General features: G+C 32.3%; 1 long non-coding RNA gene across 1 annotated transcript in view; it reads right to left on the bottom strand.

The window, feature by feature from the left end:
• Positions 1 to 5,375: 5,375 nt before the first annotated feature.
• Positions 5,376 to 13,031, bottom strand: part of LOC141501037 (uncharacterized) — a 228,120-nt gene continuing 220,464 nt past the window's right edge. Inside the window, exon 4 of the long non-coding RNA XR_012472116.1 lies at positions 5,376 to 5,532. This is a non-coding gene — a long non-coding RNA (uncharacterized LOC141501037). The remainder of the gene's footprint in view (positions 5,533 to 13,031) is intronic.

Genomic DNA, 13,031 nt, shown 5'->3' with positions numbered 1-13,031 from the left:
CAGCTAAGGAAGCTGAGGCAAATAGGATTAACCTTTTAAGCTAGTAAGGGTCTGAGGACAGATTTAAATTCACAAAAATAAGTCTTCCTCTCTGTCCATTTACAAATAGATTCAATATTCAAAAATAATTTGATAAGGATAACATAACATAAAAATATATAATTTACACAACAGAGTATAATGTAACACAGCATAATAAGTAAAATGTGTATGAGTAGAAAGATATCAGTAAATTATGGCAATTGATAACCATATTAGTTGAAAGCTGTTCATTCTAATCAAAATATATAATAAAATTGAATGTCAGCCTTGGGGAAGATACTACTCTGAACTGATTTGGGGAATTCATCTTATGTAAGAAGATCAGCCTGAACATTAGTCAGAAATTATTATGATAATTAGCAAGACTAAGAACTGGAAGTTTTTAAAGCTGAAAGATCAATGATTAATTATGTAAGGATAAATCTAATCACATCATTATCCTGTCCTTTACACTCAGGCAGTTATTGTGAGACAAACAGCAATGGCAAGAAGTTGTTTAAAATAAATTTATGGTAGACCCTGTCAGAATCATTGCCTGATTTTCTTTCTCTTCATTCATTAGCATGTGTCTAGGTAAGAAGGTAAGTAATGGTAGGAGAAATCTAAGGCTAAGGCTTGGCAGGACCCCAATAGCAAAGTGATAAAGGGCCTAGTGATGCATGAGAGAAGGAAAATGGAGATTTGAGTTGGTTCCCTAAGAGATCTTCTTAGAAAAAAAGAAGAGAGAATGATTTGTGCAGGGAAACTGGTCTGAGAGAGAATTTAGGGAAACATTATTAAAGATCATGGTATGAACAAGGAGAAAGGTTTTGTGAAGGAAGGCAGAGGGGTGAAAAGCCAAAAACTCATGGCCGGATTAGGAGATTTAAGAATTCTTGAACATAGAGGAGGTAAACTTGTGAATGATGTTGGTAACTAATTTGGGGTGTAGGAATAGATCATAGGAAGTGAATGGGTTGAAGAACTGAGTAGTTCAAGTTTTTGAGGGAGAATCAATATGTACGCTGATATCCCGAGGTATAAGGGAAAGAGTTGAAAAGGAGGAAAAAATATGAGTCAGAGACTGAACTCATTGAGTAAAGAATGTCAGTAGACAACAATTATCCAAATTGTAATTGGATTGTAGATATAAACCTCAAAAGAAGAGATTATTGGATGAGAATTGAAAATTTAGAAATCACAAAAGGCAATAAGGTATAATCCAGTTTTCTGACCTTTACCAATGAGACAAAGAAATGAGTGAAGGGAAATCAGTATTGGAAGGGAAGGCAAAATACCCTGAGTCAGCATGAGGAAGCTAGATTTTTTCATAGCGAGTAGATAAAAACAGTGGGAGAAGAAAATTTTGACTAAAAAGGACCAATGATAACACATCCTGACAGAGATTACATGGCAAAATGAGACACAATTTTTTTTACTTGATCAGTGAAAAGAAAGATTGTATAGAGAAAGTCAGCAGCCTTTATAGTCAAATAATTGAAAGCCAAATAGTCAAATTAAGAGTTGCTAAAGTGAAAATGGGGAAATTACAGGTTCTTCACTATAGAAATGGTGGTAATCTAGTAAAGTTATCCTTGCCTGAGTATGTAAATAGGGGTAACTAGGTGGTTTAATCAGCCTAGAATCATGAAAACAAGTTCAAATCTAGCCTCAGACATTTATTAGTGATGTGATCCTGAACAAATCACTTAATCCCTATTTCCTTTGATATCTCATCTGTAAAAACTGAGACACACTAAGGGAGGGAAATGGCAAACCACATCAGTATCATTGCCAAAAAAGGTCCAAGAGCAAAAGATCTTGGGATAGAGGTAGATATGGTTGAAAACAGAATTAGGATAAAATCTGTAATATCCATAGTTTTATTGGTCACATAAAATTATTTTCTTCTGCTGGATATTGGTTGACAGAAATCTAATATTTGTTAATGGTATATTAAAGGTGTGATTATGGTTACTTTTATATACTGAAATTATAAGATCAATAAATCCTAATAAAAATATTTATTACTCATAACATGACCATTGCTTTAGTGTCTTAAGGAAATTTATGGAAAATCTGGGCAGTTAGGTGGCAAAGTAAATATGGTGCTAAATCTGAAGTCAGAAAGACACATATTCCTGAGTTCAAATCTGATCTCAGGCATTTATTAGCTGTGTGACCCTGGACAAACCACTTACCCTAGTTGGCTCAGTTTCTGCATCTGTAAAATGGACTGAAGAAAAAAATGGCAAATCATTTAAGTATCTCTGCCAAGAAAACCTCAAAGAGGGTCAAAAAGAGTCAGATATGACTAAAAAAACTACTGAACAACAACACTGGCAATTTAGTTCAATATCTTCCTTTTTATAGATGGAGAAATGAAGTATCAAAAGTAAGATAAAGCAAAGATAAGTATATTAAGAATGATTCAAACCTAGATCCTCTAATCCAATTTATTTTTTCCTACTGTTTGATGAAATCAATCTACTTCCCAATGGATATTTTTTTTCTCAAAATGAGATAATTTAAATGATTTCCTTGTAAATGTGAGAAATAATTGTTGCTTTCTAGTCACTATTAAAATGGAATGAGACCCTAAAATTATAAAAAGGAATATAAATTATTAAAAATACATCTAATTCTTCTGGTCTTCATTTAATAAATTGAGAAGTTGTAGGTTGACATATGGTAGACCTTGATATCTTTATGTAGCACTTCCAACCCCTATACCCTTATACTTTTAATCCATCTTATTTTCTTTTCCCTCATTTAATTTTGGGTTCAACTCATTTTTGATCCAAAACATCTGCCCAAATTAAAACACCAGTTGACCAGCCTTATGAACTGTTAGCTTACCTACCCATATGAATGGACCATCAATGAATAGCTTGGTCAATAGATATCATTAGTATACTTGCTTTTTCTTTCCTATACATAAAATATAAATGACTTCTTTGAAAGATTATGGATCCTATTAAAGAGTGATGCATCTACAATTGCTCATGGCTAGTCCAAGCTAATATAATAAAAATGACAATTCTACTTATTACTGATTCAGCGCCATACCACTCAAACTTCAAAAAAAATTACTTTATTGAGCTAGGAAAAATAGTTACTTAATTCAATAAATCTTTATATTCATTATATATTATATTCATCATATAGTAATTCATTAAATAGTTACTTAATTCATTAATTTTCATTCCATTTTAATAGTGACTAGAAAACAATGATTATTTCTCATATTTACAACAAAATCATTTAAATGGAGGACCGGGGGTGGCTGGGTGGCGCAATGGATAGAGGCTTTGGAGTTGCCCCTGGCCTCAGATATTTAATAATTATCTAGCCGTGTGGCCTTGGGCCTTGGACAAGCCACTTAGCCTCACTGCCTTGCAAAAACTAAAATAAAAAAAATGGATGACCAAAAGGTCAAGAATATCAAGGGAATTAATGAAAAAATGCAAAGGAAGATGGTCTAGAAATAACAGATCTGAAATTATATTATAAAACATCAGTCATCAGAACTGTTCAGTACTGGCTAAGAAATAGATTGGTGGATCAATGGAGTAGATTAGGTACAAAAAATTGATTAAGCAGATTAAATAACTATAGCAATTTGCTGTTTCATAAAGTCAAAGATTGAAGCTTTTGGATAAGAACTCATTCTTCGATAAAAGTGCTGAAAATGGAAGATATGGCAGAAACTAGACAAATACAAGCATATTATACCCTATACCAAGATAAGATGAAATGGGTACAGGATTTAGACATAAAAAGCAATATCATAAGTTAATTTGTATATCAAGGAATAGTTTGCCTCTTAGTTCCAAGGAAAGAGGAGAAGTTTATGACAAAAAAAATGTGATAGAGAACATTATAAAATACAAAATGGATAGTTTTAATACATTAAATTGAAAATTTTTGCACAAATAAAACCAATGCAACAAAGATCAAAAGGAAGACAGAAAATTGGGAAGCAATTTTTATAACTAGTGTTTCTGAAATTTTTTTTATAATATATAGAAATATAATATATAGAAAACTGAATCAAATTTATAATACACAACACCAATATTGGAACCCTTGGAATACTGGGACAAAAGACAGGATTGGCTTGAGAAGAAACCCCTGCATCAGTAAAGTCTGGACATAAAGGTGAAAACAAATCTCTGCATAGGCAATGACTGGGCTGCATAGTCAACATCTGACTCCAGTCCTTAAATACCTTGGATTCATACTCTCTATACCCCAAGAGAAAACCTCAAACAATCCAAATGGGCCAAAAGCTCAAAGAACGCAAACCATAGGATGCTAACACTGCAGATAAAGATGATTAATATTCCACCTCAGAAGGAGAAATTAGTGAAAAATTATGTACTTGGGACATCTCAAATGAGTTCAAGAATTGGACTGAGTTCCAAAACTGAATAGAAAAACTTTAAAAAAAAAGAATTTAAAAATTGAAAAAAATAGAGGAAGAAAAAAATGGGGGGGGGAGTGAGAACCATGAAGGAAAATTTTAAAAATTAACAAAAGAATTCAATTCCTTAAAAAGTAAAAATAACCAACTGGATACAGGATGTTACTCTTCAAAAAACAAAATTAACCAATGATTAAAAGAATGCAAGTCATCTAAAACTCAAATCAACCAACTGGAAAGTGAATGTTACTCAGCAAAAAAAATAAAATAAAATAAAATTAACCAACTGAGGATGAAACACAAAAACTAACTAAAGGCAATAAAACCCTAAATATTAGAATTGCACAAATAGTACCAATGAATCAGTGAGACAACAAGATTACATCAAAGGCTCAAAAAAATTGAAATAAATGTAAAATACCTTTTATTCAAAAAAATACCTAGAAAATAGATCCAGAAGAGATAATTTACAATTTATTTGTCTACTACAAAATATAGATTGAAAAAGAACATGGAAAATATATTTCAGAAAATTAGCAGGGAGAACTGTCCAAATCTGCTATACTAAGAAGAGAAAATAGTCATTGAAAGAAGAGGCAGAACATTTTTTTCAGAAAGAGATCCCTGGTTTAAAACTCCAAGTACTATCATCACCAAATTCCAAAATTTTCAAATAAAGGAAAAAATACTTAAAGCAGCAAAAAAGAAGAAATTTAAATACAATGGAAGACCAATCAGACTTATACAAAACTTATCAGTTTTAACATTAAATTCTAGAGGACCTGAATGACATATTTCAAAGGCTGAGGGACCTTGGGTTACAAACAAGAATTTGCTACTCTGCAAATATCCAAACTTTGTCAGGGGAATAGATGAATATTCAACAAAAAAAAGAGAACTTACAATATTTCTTGATAAAAGACCAGTACTGAACAGAGAATTCAATCTTCAATGCAAGACTCCAAAGATACATAAAAAGAAGCAACATTGATGCGTTCTTCAGTGGGTCCATAGTTCTTTGCAAGACTCTTCAAATGATGTGTGGTTTATATTCCTCAGCTGATTCCCAATGGTGTTCATTTTAACTACAACAAAGGAAAAAATTTAGGTCAGGTTTTGTATTTTATCTACATGGATATTTTCTTCTACATGAATATTTTATGTTATTTTAATAATGTATATTTCACAAATACAGACTACCTCTGTACAATATTTTTATCCTGTTGGATTCTTATCCATATTACCCCATATGTTTCTACCCAACACACTAGAGACCCTTCTCTAGTGTTTTTTTTATAGCAATGTCCATCTGTTGCTTCAAATTCTCCCCCATATAACTGACTCAACTCCTTTAAGGATGAATTTGTTCTTTTCAATATTTGCGGGACTTCTTACAAGACATCAGTGCCAAAATCTTTCAGGATATGTATACTCTTGGTTTCATTAACAGTGGCCATTTGGTTATTTGTAATTTTGACTATTTTGTAATCATTTGGTGTTTTGCCAAATTTATAGCTAACTAAATTCACAAAGAAAAATATTGTGAATAAAAGGCATATTTATGGTAAAAAGCAAACAAATAAATTTATAATAATACAAGTCATTTCCCTATTAAGAGAATGCTCAAAGATGTGAGCAGGCAATTCTCTGATGAAGCAATTAAAACTATCAATAGTCATATAAAAATCCTCTAAATCATTATTTATTAGAGCAATTCAAATTAAAACAACTCTGAGGTACTACCTCATACCTATAAGACTGCCCCATATGGCTATAACAGGAAAATAATCAGTGTTGGAGGGGATGTAAGAAGAGTGGAATAGTAAGGCATTGTTGGTGGAGTTGTGAACTGATCCAAACTTACTTTCTGAAGGGTAATTTAAATTATGCACAATGGACAATAAAACTGTGCATATCCTTTGATTCAGCAATATCATTCCTGGGTCTGTATCCCAAGTAAATAACAAAAAGGGTAAAAAGTCCATATGTACAAAAAATATTTATAGCAGCTCTTTTTATAGTAGTAAAGAACTGAAAATTGAGTGGATGCCTGTCATTTGGGGAATAACCAAACAAATTATGGCATATGAATATGTTGGAACACTATAATTCTTTAAGAAATCATGACTGTCTTGACTTCAGAATAGCCTGGAAAGATTTGCTTGAACTGTTGCGAATTGAAGTGAGCAGAAACAAAAGAATATTTATAAACAGTAACTGCAACTCTGGGTTATACATGATCAACTATGATAGACTTGAGCATTTCAACAGTATAAAAATCAAAAACAATTCTAAGACTTGTGATGGAAAACATCATATATCTCCAGAGAAAGAACTATGGAGTTTAAATGCAGAACAAAACTTACTATCTTCAATTTTTAAAAGTTGTCTTACGTATTATGTATTTTTCTTTCTCATATTTTTTCTCATCTGCATTTGATTCTTTTTTCACAGCATGATTAATTTGGATTTATGTTTAGTATGGATATATATATATATATATGTATAGTTTATATTAAATTGCTTTCTGTCAGGGTTGGGAAAAGGAAGAGAGGGAGAGAGAAAAATATAAAACTCAAAACCTTGCAAAAATGATTGTTGAAAAATACCATTGCATATAGTTGGAAAATTAAATAAAATATGTAATGAAAAAAGAGCAATGCTGGGGTGGCTAGGTGGCAGAGAGGATAAAGCACTGGCCCTGGAGTCAGGAGTACCTGGGTTCAAATCTGGTCTCAGACACTTAATAATTACCTAGCTGTGTGGCCTTGGGCAAGCCACTTAACCCCATTTGCCTTGCAAAAAAAAAGAGCAATGATTATGAGCTTGTTAATCAACACAATTGTCATTTGCTATTAAGAGATTCTTGCATGTGTCTCCTCTTTTGCAACTAGTTATCAGATAGATGTTTCTTAAAATAATTATCTCACTTTCTATGCCTTTCATGTGTATATGAGAGACATCATATCAAAGAAAGTTTTTTTGCTCAACCAAATACTTTCAATTGTAAAGTAAAAACAGAGTCATGTAGGTTTTGTGTACCTTTTAATCAATCATATCACTCTGAAGATATGGAATATTGTAGAATACAGTCATGAAAAATCTGTTTTTAGAATTTGGGAGACTATGATATTCAAATACAAATACAATGGCTTAATTGTAATGTATATAGAGAAAGGAGTTTTTATTCAGTGAACCAACAGTCATTTATTATACTTCTACTATGTACCACATACTGTCCTAGGCACAAACAATTAAAAGACAAAATTGAATAGTCCATACTATTAAGGTGTTTTTATTCTATCAAAGGATATATCAAGTACACATGCAAATATATACAATGTATATACATAATAAAACCAAATGAATTGGCTCTGTTTGTGACATTTTGCCCTTCATTCTCAAAGAAGACTATAACATCAAGGAGATGATGCCATGACAAGCACATGTATTGGATTTGAATGACAGGATGCCATGCTAAGCCACCAGGCTCATTTTCTCCTCCAGAGTCATCTGAGTCTAGTGATCAGGTACAGAGCAGGAAATCTGGAGATGGCCCTAGATGTGAGGCAATCAGGTTTAAGTGATAACCCAAGGTCTCCCAGGTAGTAAACATCAAGCATTTGAAGCTGAATTTGAACTCCGATTCTCCTTATTCCAAGGTCAGTACTCTCTATCCATTGCACCACCTAACTGTCTATTTGTAAAACCTTTACATCATGGGGTTGATATTTCAGCCTTACTCTTGGAAAGGTCCTTGTCTCTCATATGATACTTTCATCTCCAAAATAAAGGACACAAGGAAGGATGAAGTCATTCATAGGTGTTTATGAGAAATATTATTAAATCTGTCAATTGTGTTTCTTAGTATACCATTAAGTAGAAATGAGTATATTTTGGGCAGTTAGGTGGTATAATGGATAGAATGTCAGGCCTGGTATCAGGAAGACTCATTTTTCTGAATTCATATCATAGCTCAGACACTTACTAGTTTTGTTACCCGGAGCAAGTCACTTAAACTTGCTTGCCTTAGTTTCTTCCCTTGTTAAATAATCGATTATTTTATGATCTGTTAAATAATCCTGTTCTGTAAAGTACTTTAGTACCTTTGTCAATTAAAGCCCAAATGAGGCCATAAAGAGCTGGGCACAACTGTAAAACAACAAAAGTTCAATGGAGTACAATACTGTAGAATTTTTAAAAATAATGAAGATCATTTGTTTCTGTTATCTTTTCACTCAACAGTTCAGCTACAAGAATAAATATTCCATGATAAAATCACATTGGTATAACTCTAAGATTGTTCAATTGGAAGGTATCTCTCGTGGCCTTAAAGAAAATGAATTAAAGATTTAACTTTCACTGACTTCTGGGTCACACTACTACTTTCTTTTCTTGTTCTCTCAAAATCAGTCACATAAAATCTTCCATATGTGTGACAGTATCTTTGGTATTCTGGGTGTTCATCATTATCGATAAAGTTACTAGGTAGACTAGGTGATCTATAAATTTCTTCCAACTGTAATATTAAATCTTATTATCTTAACACTGCAAGAAGTGCTGGTGATGCCTATTAATTATGGGGAAAGAAGTACTAAGCAAGGAAATAGAGTTAATGGAGAAGCAAACCCAAGGTTCCATTTTAAATGTTGATATGACAGAGCTTCCAAGAGTTCACTCCCTACAGATAGAGAGTTCCCCTTGAATTCTTTAGCAGTCTCACTGAAATGGAATTCTTATAAATGGATAATTTAACAGGATACCATTAATTTGTAAAGAAACTAATCAATCAACAAAAATTTATTAACTGCTCACTATGTCCTCAGAAACACTACACACACACACAAGCACAAAAATCATACAGTCCTTGCCCTAGGCATCTTAAAATATACATTGTACAAAAAAATACATTTGTCTTCAGAACTCAGTACTAAATTTTTCAAAATATCAATAGATCATAGTCTCTGGCCTCAAGGAATATACATATACATACATATACATATATATATATATATATGTATATATATATGTATGTGTGTATGTGTGTGTGTATACTTGTCTTGAATATATTATCTTAACATCCTTTACCCCCATTATATTCTCCCCTGCCTCACTGGCAGTTGGGTACTTTTGATAATTTAGGCTTTGATTTTATCTTAAATACTGACTGTTGCTTATCCATGCCCAAGAAAATTTAGCAAGAGGGAAGATCATTCTGAAACTTGACCCTTTTTAAAAGAAAAACAAAAGATGATTAATATGTTTAGGAGTTTTTCTTTGTTGGTTTTGTGACAACGTTTTCTATCCTAAATCATCTCAGCCTTTCCATCACTAAGTAAAATTAATCAATACTTTATGCTTCTAATACTAATTAATGTTTTCTAATCCTGTGACTTTCCCTTGTTATAAAAAGCTCCTAAGCTTCCTTTTTTTATCTGAACCATTTTTCTGGTCCCATAATTTAATCTAAATTTGGCATTTCCTATGATCTGGGAGCTCTTTCTTTTGTTATTGATAGAAAACTTATAGTTATTCTGGGGTTAACCTCTTAGTGGTAGCTGTATTAAATGTCCACCTTCTGATATTTCATCTCTCTCTACCTCATTTTGTTAGAAGTGCAGTTTCCTATATAGGATATGCCTAGAGATGAAGAAAATGTATTTTATCAGAAAAAAAGGAGAGTGAACTTGTCCACTGGGACCAAGGAAATGAAACCAACAGATCTGATGCCCCCCAACCCCTACTCTCATCATCTAGAAGGGAGCAAGAATAGCTGCTGGGGAGGAGAAGGAATTTGATTGAGAAAGAGGTTTCAGGGTACACTACTGATGAGAATCTAATGTTAGTGTCAGCATGGAGTTCATATTTCGCAGTGTGATACACTTTGATTGTGGTCAGAAGCTTTCTATCTTGTCATAGGATGGAAGGTTTTCTCACAGCTTATCATGCTGCCATGTGTTCTAGCTGCTAGTTGATTTAATAGTATTCAAAAAGGAGTCAGCACATTTGTCTTTTTTTACTTACCTGCTAAGGTCAGTTGTATATATATGAAATTATTTGAGTGCCTTAAGTCTGAATGATTCTTTGCAGCCTCTGGCATCAGTCTTGATAAGCTAGAAAGCAATTACTTTCTGTTTTGAATACAGTTGATTCTGCATATATGTGTCCTTGCAGAATGTGGGCTGTTCATCTGTCTGATAAAGCTAATGAGATGTCCTAAATTGATAAGACCATGTGTAACACAGAGAGAAACAGACATAGCATATATTAAACAGTTTACATCAGAGTCAGAAAGACTTGAGATCAAGACTTATGTGTGACACAAATTGGCCATATGACCTAATTTTGTCTGCGCCAGCAAAGCTCAAGTATAGACTCAATACCTTAATAAAATGAGTTTCTTCATCAGAACTTCTATGCATAAATAAAACCATAGATCACTCTCTGTCTCTCCACAAAAAGTTTAATAAATAGGTTGACCTAGTAGCAAAGTGGGTAATGCTAGGTTTGGAATTTAGAAGATCTAAGATCTAAACTTCCTTAACATGAATGTCTATATTCACAAATCCCATTTAGTAATGTCTGTAATATTTACCTAACAGCATTGTGAGAATCAATTTAGAGAAAAATTTTAAAATAATTTGCAAATTTTAAAGCACAATCCAAATGTCAGAATTTTTTTTATACTTTACTATGTGTTATTTGGGTTTTCACCTCTGCCATGGTTTGGGATTGCCTTAAATTTGGGGTTTAGATTAGAGAGTTTTGAATGAACATTGCTGTAAGCTAGAAATTCTGGACAAAACTGAATGAGCATAGAAAGTTATAAGCTTTTTTTCCAGTGGTATGTTGGCACCTAAATGATACCCATCCATTCATTAGGACATAATTTCTCACTATCAAATACATAAAAGAAATATTAAATCCATCCTATTGAGATCATAATTCAATAAAATTACATTAAATTAACACTATGAAACATAAAGCAAAATTAACTGGAAATTAAATAATTTAATCTTAGAGAAAGAGTGAGGCAAAGAACAAAACATATAAATAAGAAATAGTCTCATTAAACATAATGACAGCAATGAGATAACACCAAAATTTATGGAAGGTAGCCACAGTAGTACTTGGGAACAATTTAAATCATCTCTAAATGTTGACCTCAAGAAAATAATATAGAACAGATCAATGAATTGGGCATGTAACTTAAAAAAATACCACCTCATACCTAACAAGTTGAGTATTATAATTAAAAAGGGAAATTATGAAAGTTGGAGAGGATGTGAGAAAATTGAGAGACTAAATCTCTCTTGGTGGAGTTGTGAACTCTTACATCCATTCTGGAAAGCAATTTGGAGAACAATTGGGGAGTAATTTGGAGAGCAATTGCCCAAAGGGCAATAAAGCTGCACATACATTTTGATACATAGCAATACCATTCATTACTAGGTCTATTTCCCAAAGAAATCATTAAAAATGGGAAAAGACCTACATAAACAAAAATATATGTAGCTGCTTTTATTTTAGTGGCAAAATTTTGGACAAAAGAGGATGTCCTTAATTGGGAAATGGATGAACAAGTTATGGTATATGGATCTTATGAAATACTATTGCTCTGTAATAAATCATTAGTGGTGAGACTTTTAAAAATGTATGGGAAAATAGCTAGACATGGACCCACATCTCACACCTATATCAAAATAAGGTTGAAATCAATACACAATTTAGACATGTAGGGTGACACTTTAGTCCTATTAGGAGAATAAGAAATACTCCATCTGTTTCAACCATGGAAAAGAGAGAAGTTTATGACAAAACAAAGATAGATAACATTATAAATTTCAAAATTAATTGTTTAAATTACATTAAATTAAGAATATTTTGCACCAAAATAAAAAAAAAACAGACAGGATGAGAAGGAATGCAAAAAGCTGGTGAATAATTTTCACAGCTAATATTTCTGCAAAAGAGCTCATATTTAAAATATGTAAAGAACTGATTCAAATTTATAAGAATACAAGTTATTCTACAATTAATAAATGATCAAAGGATATGAACAGGCAGTTTTCTGATGAAGAAATTTATATTCATATGAAAAAATGCTCTAAATCATTATTGATTAGAGAAATGCAAATTAAAACAACTCTGAAGTACCACCTCATATCTATCAGATTGATTAAAATGACAAAAAAGGAAAATAATGTTGGGGTGGATATAGGAGAACTGGGATGCTAATGGACTATTAGTGGAGTTGTGAACATATTCAACCATTCTGGAAAGTTATTTGTATCTACACCCAAATGGTATATGTAGTAAAATGCTACATACCCTTTAAACCAACAAAACCATTGCTAGATCTAAATCCCAGTGAGATTATAAAAAAATGTGCAAAGATTCACATTTCAAATCTATTTATAGCAGTACGTTTTATAGTGGCAAAGAAATGATAATTCTGGGAATGGCCATAAATTATGAAATGACAACAAGTTAAGGTAGATGAATATTATGAATACCATTTTGTTGTAATAAATAATGAGTGATTGGATTTTAGCAACACATGGAAAGACTTGCATGGACTGAT

The sequence above is a fragment of the Macrotis lagotis genome, chromosome X, assembly GCF_037893015.1.
Source record: "Macrotis lagotis isolate mMagLag1 chromosome X, bilby.v1.9.chrom.fasta, whole genome shotgun sequence".
Classification (NCBI taxonomy): domain Eukaryota; kingdom Metazoa; phylum Chordata; class Mammalia; order Peramelemorphia; family Peramelidae; genus Macrotis; species Macrotis lagotis.
This window is presented reverse-complemented; position numbering and strand designations above follow the sequence as displayed.